Below are 12,983 nucleotides of genomic sequence, written 5' to 3' on the forward strand. Positions count from 1 at the left end.
GATGTAGATTCCACTGGTTCTTAATGTTCTGCCAATGTAAATGCCACTGATTATTCAAGTTCTGCAGATGTAGATGTCACTGGTTCTTCATGTTCTGCAGATGTAAATGCCACTGGTTTTTCATACTATTTGGGTCTTTCGGTAAAGTCACGTAGATAGAAAAAATCAAATATTAAAAAATCACGACGCTTCGATCGCAACACAAGCAATCGTCTTCAGATGAAAAAATACAGCCGGCGGACCTGTGAAGCAGGAAGAAATATAGCGAGAGAGCTATTGCAGCCATAGGTTATAAAGGTTTGAGATGGGTACTACCCAAGGGTAAGTGGGTGGGGCTAGAGATGGAATTTGCAAATAAATGTAAGATCGCAGAGCTAGGTAAACCTCGGCCATTGCATTGCTAGAGATTAGCATGTCAATCTGTTAATGTAACCCCACGGTTACGGTGCTGAAGAAGCCATTGTTTTGCTCGAGATTAGAGATTAGCATGTCAATGTGAGATGGTTCTTCACGTTCTGCAGATGTAGATGTCACTGGTTTTTCACGTTCTGTAGATGTAGATACCACCCACTGATCTAGATTTGAAGTTTTGTGACTGCAGGGATCCATACTCTTTAGTTCTTTTGGTAAAGTCACGTAGATATAAAATAAAATCAATTAAATCATGACGTTTCGATTGCAACACAATCAATCATCAGGTGGGAAAACTACAGCAATAATTTTTTTTGCTAAAGTGGGAGAGAGAGTTGCCATGGTAAGAGGTTATACAGGTGTAGAGGTGTTACGGGAGGGCGAACAAACACACCAGGGGTGGTTATGCCCGCACGCGGAAGGATGCTTACATCCACGTCCGCATCGTTTAGCCTGGGGGGCTGAAACGGCACTGTGATCCCCCACGGCCCCACCCCTCGGTGGGGGAGTTGCTATATAAGGCGGTGAGCCGGTGGGCTTGGGGTTCAGTGTTTAGCTTAAACCAGTGAAGAAGGAAGACTGGCTAGATAGGCCCTGGGACTCCCCTAGATCGCCGTCCTTCTAAGGACCAACCAGAGCAAGCCAGTGGCGTGGCTCCGAGAGCCCAGAGCCGATGTTCTTGTAAGAGTCGGTCTGGGGACTCAGGGTGCCGTAATCCCAGCTTGGCCAGAGCTGGGTCAGCTAGCCTTCCCTAGCTCTGTAGTGGAGGACCTGGGAGTAGGCTAGCCGGGATAGATTGTGGGATCTCCCTGTTAGACGGGTGAAGGGGCCGATACCCCTTCGAGTGTTGTATACCTTGGCCTGTATAGAGTGGAACGGTTAATGAATAAGTGAGCCTCCGACTACGTCATCCAAGTCTCTTTGAACCTACTACACAGGCAAGATTGGGGGAGGAGCAAGGGGGGAGAGGGAGGGGTGGGGGTTTGGGGTAGGGGGAGGGGAAGCTCTGCGTGGACACCAGGAGAGGGATGCGAGGCTGGGGGGGAGGGAAGTGGGCGGGGCTGGGAGTGGGAGGCCGTGAGAGCTGGGGACGCGGAGGGGAACAAAATAGAGTAGTAGTGCCCGACAGATATGATAGACGATAACCACTACAAAGCAGTTATGGTTTTACCTGGTTAATAACATCCTTCCAATAATTGCTCAATTTGTATCCATCTTCTCGGTTGAAGTTATGTCTATGTTTATATATCTGGATGGCTTCATGAACAAACCTTTGATAGTAGCCCGAAGGTTTGCAGAGTACCTTGGTCTCTGAAAAAAACAATATTATGTGAGCCCACAGCGTTATAACAATGGTCAGCTACGGCAGAGGTATTGGTTCTGCCGGGTTTCAGATCTGCATTGTGTTCGCGAACACGGTCCGAGATATGTCGTTTCGTTTCCCCAATGTAACACCCACCACAGGTGCAACTTAATTTGTAGACTCCAGGATATTGCATGTCAGCAATGACATCCTTCACAGATGGGATTAGATAACAAATTTTGTGTACTGTATTGAATCGGACCTGGATCTTGTGTTTGTTTAAGATTTTGGAAATCTTTTTGGTAACACCTGCTATGTATGGTAACTTGATGGTTTTGATTGGCATCTCAGGGGGTTGTTTCTCCATGGTTGGAGAAACAGCTTTTCGAATAATGTGGTCCGAGTACCCATTCATCTTGAGGGCCTGGTGTCCGTGTTCCAGTTCACTGGCTATGTGGTGTTGGTCAGAAATGCAGTGGGCCCTATAGTGTAGTGTTTTGACGAGGGAATTAGTCTGTGCCAGGTGGGGGTGGGAATCAGGTTTCAGATACGAATCTGTGTGGGTGGCTTTCCTGTAGACTGTCCCAACGAGCCGTCAGGCCTCTTCTCAAACAAAACACCCAGAAATGGTAGCTTAACATCCTTCTCCACTTCCATGGTGAATTAGATGGATGGGTGTATGGCTGTTACATTGGGGAAACGAAACGACACATCTCGGACCGTGTTCGCGAACACAAGGCAGATCTGAAACACGGCAGAACTAATATCTCTGCCGTAGCTGACCACTGTTATAACGCTGTGGGCTCTTGTGATATTGTTTTTTTCCGAGACCAAGGTACTATACAAACCTTCGGGCTACTATCAAAGGTTTGTTCATGAAGCCATCCAGATATATAAACATAGACATAACTTCAACCGAGAAGATGGATACAAATTGAGCAATCATTGGAAGGATATTATTAACTACGTAAAACCCTAACTGCTCTGTAGTGGTTGTCGTCTATCATATCTGCCGGGTACTACTACTCTTCTTTGGTTCTTTCGGTAAAGTCACGTATAAAAATAAATTAATAAATTAAATAATAGCATAATACAACGTTTCGATTGCAACACAAGCAATCATCATCAGGTATAAAAGAAATAGAAACAAAAATCTAACCAGAAAACTATAGAAAGACATATAAGCAGACAGATATCACAAAGATACACAGAGAGAGAGAACACGTATCGGCACAAAGAGAGAGGTCGTCTCTATGACGAGGCCTTAAATATAGAGAGGGGGCGGGGGCGGAGAGAGGGAGGGGGCAGAGAAAAAATGAGCATGTCAATGAGTGGACAACGACGTGGTACGGTACGCAAGCCTGAAAATTAGGAGAAAGACACACTAAAATTAAATAACCCAGCAAAATATCGAAATGTAATGTAATGCAACACAGAGAGTCGATCAACACACAATTAACGCATAGCCTGGTTGATTACGTATTTCAAAGATTGCTAAGTTAGAATTTAAGTGTGAAAATTCCAAAGAGAGGACACAGGCAGAGAGAGAAAACAAACAACCGGAGAGAGAGAAAAAAGATAAGCTTAAAATTAAGAGAAAGACACACTAAAATTAAATAACCTAGCAAAATATCGAAATGTAATGTAATGCAACACAGAGAGTCGGTCAACACACAATTAACACATAGCCTGGTAGATTACGTATTTCAAAGATTGCTACCACGTCGTTGTCCACTCATTGACATTCTAATTTTTTCTCTGCCCCCTCCCTCTCTCCGCCCCCGCCCCCTCTCTATATTTAAGGCCTCGTCATAGAGACGACCTCCCTCTTTGTGCCGATACGTGTTCTCTCTCTGTGTATCTTTGTGATATCTGTCTGCTTATATGTCTGTCTATAGTTTTCTGGTTAGATTTTTGTTGCTATTTCTTTTATACCTGATGATGATTGCTTGTGTTGCAATCGAAACGTCGTATTATGCTATTATTTAATTTATTATTTTATCTTTATACGTGACTTTACCGAAAGAACCAAAGAATAATTCCTGCAGTCACGAAAGCTCCAAAATTAAGATTAATACTACGACTCTGTTTTCTTCCCCTCCGCATCCCCAGCTCTCTCGGCCTCCCACTCCCAGCCCCGCCCACTTCCCCCCCCCCTGCCTCGCGTCCCTTTCCTGGCGTCCACGCAGTGCTTCCCCTCCCCCTACCCCACATGCCCACACCTCCCTCTCCTCCCTTGCTCCTCCCCCTTTCTTGCTTGGAACAGGACCCTGCGGGGTGGGCTGGTAGGAACGAATAACCAAAGAATATAAACATAATGTATTATTACACTTGTTTAGCCAGGAAAGCCCCACTGAGTCTAAAGGTTTTTGTAGGGTCCTGCCAAGTGTTTGCAGTAGGGGGCGATGTTGCTACACCGAATCGGACGATACGAAGGGAGAGTGTTAGGCCTAGTTCTAGGCTTCAGGCCTAGCTGTAGGCGTTAGGCCGCTGTGAGTTAATTTTTAATTTAAATGTTTTAATTATTTATCTAAAAGCTTTAAATTTAAATGTTTCTATTTAAAAACATCAGGGAATGTAACATTGTTAAACATTAACTCCCTTGCACACACGCGGGGGTACGATACGAAGGGAGAGTTTGAGGCATAGTTCGAGGCTTTAGGCCTAGCTGTAGGCTTTAGGGTGCTGTGAGTTAAATTTTAATTTAAAAGTTTTAATTAAAAGCTATCTCAGGGAATTATAAGGGAATGTTACACTTGTTTAGCCAGGAAAGCCTCGTTAATTTAAATGTCTTAATTAAAAGCTATCTGAGGGAATTATAAGGGAACTAGCAGAAGTACCCGGCGTTGCCCGGGTGAAATTTTTTAAAAATAACCTTACATATATACACAGATACTAAGGTATTGTCAAAGCCCGGTGGGCTTTGACAATACCTTTCACCACTCACCACTCACAACTCACCCTCACCACTCATCCTCACCACTCCCACTCACTACTCACCCTCACCATTCACCCTGACCATTCAGCCTCACCACTCACCACTCACTCTCACCATTCACCCTGACCATTCAGCCTCACCACTCACCACTCACCACCACTCACCCTCTCCCTCACCACTCACGCTTACCACTCACCCTCACCACCACCACTCACCCTCACCACTCACGCTCACCACTCACTCTCTCCCTCTCCACTCACCCTCACTACTCACTAATCACCCTCACCCTCACCACTCACCCTCACTACTCACTAATCACCCTCACCACTCACCACTCATCCTCACTACTTACTACTCACCTTCACCACTCACCTTCACCACTGACCCTCACCACTCACCCTCACCACTCATCCCCACCACTCACCCCTAACCACTCACCCTCACTACTCACCATCACCACTTACCCTCACCACTCACCATTCACCACTCACCATTCACCACTCACCATTCACCACTCACCCTCACCACTCACCCTCACCACTCATCCTCACCACTCACCATCACCATAAACCCTAACCACTCACCCTCACCACTAACCCTCACCACTCACGCTCACCACTCACCCTCACCACTCACCCTCACCACTCACCCTCACCACTCACCCTCACCACTAACCCTGACCCCTCACCACTGACCACTCACCCTCCCCACTCACCCTTCCTACTCACCACTCAACCTCACCACTAACCCTCACCCCTGACCACTCACCCTCCCCACTCACCCTTCCTACTCACCACTCAACCTCACCACTCACCCTCACCACCCACCACTCACCCTCACCACTCACCCTTCCTACTCACCACTCAACCTCACCACTGACCACTCACCACTCACCCTTACCCTCACCACTCACTCTCACCACTCACCCTTACTATTCACCACACACCCTCACCACTCATCCTCAACATCAACACTCACCCTCACCACTCACCATCATCACAAATCCTAACCACTCACCCTCACCACTCACTCTCACCACACCCTCAGCACTCACCTTCCCCACTCACCCTCACCACACACCCTCACCACTTAACCTCACCACTCAACCTCACCACTCACCCTCACCACACTCCCTCACCACTCACCGTCACCACTCACCACTCACCCTCACCACTCACCCCTCACCATCACCACTCACCCTCACCACTAACCCTGACCCCTCACCACTGACCACTCACCACTCACCCTCACCACTAATCCTCACCATCACCACTCACCCTTACTACTCACCACTCAACCTCACCACTCTTCGTCATCACTCACCCTCACCACTCACCCCTCACCACTCACCCCTCACCACTCACCCTCACCACTCACCCCTCACCATCACCACTCACCCTCACCACTCTCCCTCACCATTCACCACTCACTCTCACCATTCACCCTCACCATTCAGCCTCACCACTCACCCTCACCACTCACCGTCACAACCACCACTCACCCTCACCACTCACCCTCACCACTCACCCTCACCACTCAACCTCACCACTCAACCTCACCCTCACTACTCACCATTCATCCTGACTAATCACCACTGACCAATCACCACTCACCACTCTCCACTAACCCTCACCACTCAACCTCACCACTCACCTCTCACCACTCACTTCTCACCCTCACCACTCACCTCTCACCACTCACCTCTCACCACTCACCACTCACCCTCACCACCACTCACCCTCACTACTCACTAATCACCCTCACCCTCACCACTCACCCTCACTACTCACTAATAACCCTCACCACTCACCACTCATCCTCACTACTTACTACTCACCTTCACCACTCACTTTCACCACTGACCCTCACCACTCACCCTCACCACTCATCCCCACCACTCACCCCTAACCACTCACCCTCACTACTCACCATCACCACTTACCCTCACCACTCACCATTCACCACTCACCCTCACCACTCACCCTCACCACTCATCCTCACCACTCACCATCACCATAAACCCTAACCACTTACCCTCACCACTAACCCTCACCACTCACCACTCACCCTTACAACTCACCACTCAACGTCACCACTCTTCGTCACCACTCACCCTCACCACTCACCCCTCACCATCACCACTCACCCTCACTACTCACCATCACCACTCACCATCACCACTCACCCTCACCACTCACGCTCACCACTCACCCTCACCACTCACCCTCACCACTCACCCTCACCACCACCACTCACCCTCACCACTAACCCTGACCCCTCACCACTGACCACTCACCCTCCCCACTCACCCTTCCTACTCACCACTCAACCTCACCACTAACCCTCACCCCTGACCACTCACCCTCCCCACTCACCCTTCCTACTCACCACTCAACCTCACCACTCACCCTCACCACCCACCACTCACCCTCACCACTCACCCTTCCTACTCACCACTCAACCTCACCACTGACCACTCACCCTTACCCTCACCACTCACTCTCACCACTCACCCTTACTATTCACCACACACCCTCACCACTCACCCTCAACATCAACACTCACCCTCACCACTCACCATCATCACAAATCCTAACCACTCACCCTCACCACTCAACCTCACCACTCACTCTGACCACACCCTCAGCACTCACCCTCCCCACTCACCCTCACCACACACCCTCACCACTTAACCTCACCACTCAACCTCACCACTCACCCTCACCACTCTCCCTCACCACTCACCGTCACCACTCACCACTCACCCTCACCCCTCACCACTCACCCTCACCACTAACCCTGACCCCTCACCACTGACCACTCACCACTCACCCTCACCACTAACCCTCACCATCACCACTCACCTTTACTACTCACCACTCAACCTCACCACTCTTCGTCACCACTCACCCTCACCACTCACCCCTCACCCTCACCACTCACCACTCACTCTCACCATTCACGCTCACCATTCAGCCTCACCACTCACCCTCACGACTCACCACTCACCGTCACAACCACCACTCACCCTCACCACTCACCCTCACCACTCAACTTCACCACTCAACCTCACCCTCACTACTCACCATTCATCCTGACCAATCACCACTCACCACTCTCCACTAACCCTTACCACTCAACCTCACCACTCACCCTCAACACTCACCCTTAAAACTAACCACTCTCTCACCCTCACCACTCAGCACTCACCCTCACCACTCACCTTCACCACTCACCCTCACCACTCACGCTCACCACTCACCACTCACCCCTCACCGCTCACCTATCACCACTCACAACTGCCACTCACCCTCACCATTCACCATCACCACTCACCCTCACAACAACCACTCACCCTCACCGCTCACCACTCACACTCACCCTCACCACTCATCCTCACCAATCACACCCTCACCAATCACCACTCACCCTCACTGCTCACCCTCACCACTCACCACTCACGCTCACCCTCACCCCTCACTAATCACCACTCACAACTGCCACTCACCCTCACCACTCACCCTCACCACTCACCCTCACTACTCACCACTCATCCTCACCAATCACACCCTCAACAATCACCACTGACCCTCACCACTTACCACTCACCCTCACCACTCACTACTCACCTTCACCATTCACCCTCACCACTCACCCTCACCACTCTCCCTCACCACTCTCCCTCACCACTCACCCTCACCACTCACCAGTCACGCTCACCACTTACGCTCACCACTCACCCTCACTACTCACCCTGCCCACTCACCACTCACCCTCACTCACCTCATCGCTCACCACTCACCCTCACCCTGACCACTCACCACTCATCCTCATCAATCACACCCTCACCAATCACCAATCACCACTCACCCTCACCTTCACCACTCACCCTAACCACTCACCCTCACCACCAGCACTCACCCTATTCCCGTTTTAAAAAAACTTGCTTACGTGTCGCCAAGTATGCTTAACATTTCTTACAGACACACACATTCACTAATTTAGATGTTGACATTACACATACAAAACGTCAGCTTGTACTACTGTCATGATAGCAGGTACCACCACCACAGTGATGGTGAGTGGTGAGGGTGAGTGGTGAGCGGTGAGGGTGAGTGGTGAGGGAGAGCGGTGAGTGGTGAGGGTGTATGGTGAGTGGTGAGGGTGAGTGGTCAGGGTGAGTAGTGAGGGTGAGTGGTGAATGGTGAGGGTGAGTGGTGAGGGTGAGTTGTGAGAGTGGTGAGTGGTGAGGGTGAGTGGTGAAGGTGAGGGTGAGTTGTGAGTGCTGAGGGTGAGTGGAGAGGGTGAGTGGTTAAGGTGAGGGTGAGTGGTGAGGGAGAGTGGTGAGGGAGAGTGGTGGTGGTAAGGGTGAGGATGGTTGGTGATGGTGAGTGGTGAGCGTGAGTGGTAAGGGAAAGGGGTGAATGGTGAGGGTGAGTGGTGAGGGAGAGTGGTGAGGGTGAGTAGTGGTGGTGAGGGTGAGTAGTGAGTGATGAGGGTGAGTGGTGAGGGTGATTAGTGAGTGGTGAGGGTGAGTGGTGAGCGTGAGTGGTGAGGAAGAGTGGTGAGGAAGAGTGGTGAGGGTGAGTGGTGAGCGTGAGTGGTGAGGGAGAGGGGTGAGCATGAGTGGTGAGGGTGAGTGGTGAGGGTGAGTGGTGAAAGTGAGTGGTGAGGGTGAGTGGTGAGTGGTGAGAGGTGAGTGGTGAGAGGTGAGTGGTGAGGGTGAGTGGTGAGGGTGAGTGGTGAGGGTGAGTGGTGAGGGTGAGTGGTGAGGGTGAGTGGTGAGAGGTGAGTGGTGAGTGGTGAGGGTGAGTGAGAGGTGAGGGTGAGTGAGAGGTGAGGGTGAGTGTTGAGGGCGTGTGGTGGTGGCGAGGGTGAGTGGTGAGGATGAGTGGTGGTGGTGAGGGCGAGGATGATTGGTGAGGGTGAGCGTGAGTGTTGAGGGAGAAGGGTGAGTGGTGAGGGTGAGTGGTGAGAGAGTGGTGAGGGAGAGTGGTGAGGGTGAGTAGTGGTGGTGAGGGTGAGTAGTGAGGGTGAGTGAGTGGTGAGGGTGAGTGGTGAGGGTGAGTGATGGTGAGTGGTGAGTGTGAGTGGTGAGTGATAGTAAGTGGTGAGTGGTGAGGGTGAGTGAGGGAGAGTGGTGAGGGTGTATATATTTTTGCCTATGATGACAGCAGTACATGCTGACGTTTTGTATGTTAAATGTAAAAGCAAAATGTGTGAATGTGTGTGTCTGCGACACGCAGTTTGTTAAAAAGAGAATAGTGCGATTCTAAAGTAATCTACAACCCTTGATTCCTTCGCAACGATTGCAAAGATTCGCTTCTTTTCGCGCTTGGGCTACATTTTTAATTACAGAGTTTTATTTGCATTGGTATGTTATGTTTGAAAGTTTTCAGTTTTTAAGAATAAATTTGCCCCGGTCAACGCCGGATATTTTCCATTCGTAGCAGTTTATATCGACTCTATAATCAACTTATTTTAAACGGGAACGGCGATTCTAAATGAATCAACAACCATCGATTCCTTTGTGCGATTCAGAGAATCGATTCCTGGCGCGTCGGGTTTAAAAGTAATTACACAGTTGTATTTTCATTGGTATGTTATGTTTTATATTTTTAAGAAGTTTTTAAATGTATTTTTCACCCGGGCAACGCTGGGTATATCGAGTTTATAGCGCAAAGTGCTCACCTGACACGTGTGGGGTGACGAGGCCTAGTACCGTGCAGAGCCTCCGGCCTCGCCGAGATTGCCCAGCCGGCCGAGGCTGGGTATTGGGGTCGCCTCCCCCCCCCCCCCCCCGCGCTAGAATAATAGTGTCTAATCGCTATATTTTTATTATCTGCAGACCCTATAATAGTAATTGCGCACACTGGAGTGGGGGGGAGTGAAGAGGACGTGAAACTTTGATGTATTTACCTCAGCGTCGCGTGTTAATGCGTGTGCATATTTGTAACGGGAATTAAAAATGGCGTCCACCCCGCAGCGAAGGCGTCGCTGGCCGTTGTCAGGGGCAACCGCCGTGGTCCGCGCCGGTCAACAATAGTAAATAAATAAATAATAGGAAATAAATATATAACGCGAAATCGCACGAAATCGATAATCGGACCGATTTAAAGGCGACGGACGAAAAATCGTAAATGCCTACGTTCACCACGGGGCCGGGGGTGTGCCCACCTGCAAAATTTGTTCTTCCTAAACCCCACGGCCCGAGCGCCAAATCCCTCCAAAGCGAGCGTACGCAGAGGGACAGACGGACAGACGGACAGACGGACAGACGGACAGACGGACAGACGGACAGACGGACAGACGGACAGACAAAAAGTGACGTTTATAGGTTAGATGTTACACTTGTTTAGCAAGGAAAGCGTCACTGAGTCTAAAGGTTTTTGTAGGGTCATGCCAAGTGTTTGCAGTAGGGGGCGATGTTGCTACACGGACGGACGGACGGACGATATAATCTGTTGTAGGCTGGTCCACTTCGTTCCTACCAGTAAAACCTCTTACTACAGCAACTCTCTCTCCCACTTCAGCAAAACATTTTCTTGCAGTGGTTTTCCCAGCTGATGATGATTGCTTGTGTTGCAATGGAAACGTCGTGATTTCATTTATTTTATTTTACACCTACGTGACTTTACCGAAAAAAACAAAGAGTATAGATACCACTGGTTTGTTACGTTCTGCAGATGTAGATGCCACTGGTTCTTAATGTTCTGCAGATGTAGTTTCCACTGGTTTTTCACGTTCTGCAAATGTAGATGCCACTGGTTCTTCATGTTCTGCGGATGTTGCTGTCACTGGTTCTTCATGTTCTGTAGATGTAGATACCACTGGGTCTTCACGTTTTGTAGATGTAGATGCCACTGGTTCTTCACGTTTTGTAGATGTAGATGCCACTGGTTCTTCACGTTCTGTAGATGTAGATGCCACTGGTCCGTCACTTTCTTTAGATGTAGATGCCACTGGTCCTTCACGTTCTGTAGATGCCACTCATTCTTCACGTTCTGTACATGTAGATGCCACTGGTTCTTCACGTTCTGTAGATGTACATGCCACTGGTCCGTCACTTTCTTTAGATGTAAATGCCACTGGTTCTTCACGTTTTGTAGATGCCACTCTTTCTTCACGTTCTGTATATGTAGATGCCACTGGTTCTTCACGCTATGTAGATGTAGACACCACTGGTTCTTCACATTCTACAGATGTAGATGCCACTGGTTTTTCATGTTCTTTGGATGTAGATGCCAATGGTTCTTCACGTTCTGTAGAGGCCACTGGTTCTTCACGTTCTGTAGATGCCACTGGTTCTTCATGTTCTGCAGATGTAGATGCCAGTGGTTTTTCACGTTTTGTAGATGCCACTGGTTCTTCACGTTCTGTAGATGTAGATGCCACTGGTTCTTCACATTCTGCAGATGAATATGTCACTGGTTCTTCATGTTCTGTAGATATAGATGCCACTCATTCTTCATGTTCTGCAGATGTATATGCAAATTGTTCTTCATGTTCTGCAGATGTAGATGCCACTGATTCTTCATGTTCTGCAGATGTAGATACCACTGGTTCTTCACGTTCTGTAGATGTAGATGCCACTGGTATTTCATGTTTTGTAGATGTAGATGCCACTGGTTCTTCCCGTTCTGTAGGTGCCACAGGTTTTTCCTGTTCTGTTGATGTAGATGCCACAGGTTCTTCACGTTCTGCAGATGTAGATGTCACTGGTTTTTCACGTTCTGTAGATATAGATGCCACTGGTTCTTCACGTTCTGTACATGTAGATGCCACTGGTTCTTCACGTTCTGTTGATGTAGATGCCACTATGTCTTCACGTCCTGTAGATGTAGATGCCACTGGTCTGTCACGTTCTGTAGATGTAGATGCCACTGGTTCTTCATGTTCTGTAGATGTAGATGCCATTCGTTCTTCATGTTCTGCAGATGTAGATGCAAATGGTTCTACATTTTCTGCAGATGTAGATGCCACAGGTTCTTCACGTTCTGCAGATGTAGATGCCACTGGTTCTTCGTGTTCTGCAGATGTAGATGCCACTGGTTCTTCATGTTCTGCAGATGTAGATGCCACTGCTTCTTCATATTCTGCAGATGTAGATGTCACTGGTTCTTCACGTTCTGCAGATGTAGATTCCACTGGTTCTTCACATTCTGCAGATGTATATGTCACTGGTCCTTCACGTTCTGCAGATGTAGATGCCACTGGTTCTTCACATTCTGTAGATGTAGATGCCACTGGTTCTTCATGTTCTGTAGATATAGATGCCACTCATTCTTCATGTTCTGCAGATGTAGATGTCACTGGTTCTTCATGTTCTGC

General features: G+C 49.0%; 1 protein-coding gene across 1 annotated transcript in view; it reads left to right on the forward strand.

Moving 5' to 3' along the window:
* The window catches only part of LOC144942834 (dual specificity tyrosine-phosphorylation-regulated kinase 4-like), a gene marked incomplete at its 3' end in the record, with an annotated part of 68,823 nt that overhangs the window by 30,849 nt on the left and 24,991 nt on the right, over positions 1–12,983 (forward strand). The gene's annotated exons all lie outside the window — the stretch shown is intronic.

This window comes from Lampetra fluviatilis, chromosome 28 (genome assembly GCF_964198595.1).
Source record: "Lampetra fluviatilis chromosome 28, kcLamFluv1.1, whole genome shotgun sequence".
In the NCBI taxonomy this organism is placed as follows: domain Eukaryota; kingdom Metazoa; phylum Chordata; class Hyperoartia; order Petromyzontiformes; family Petromyzontidae; genus Lampetra; species Lampetra fluviatilis.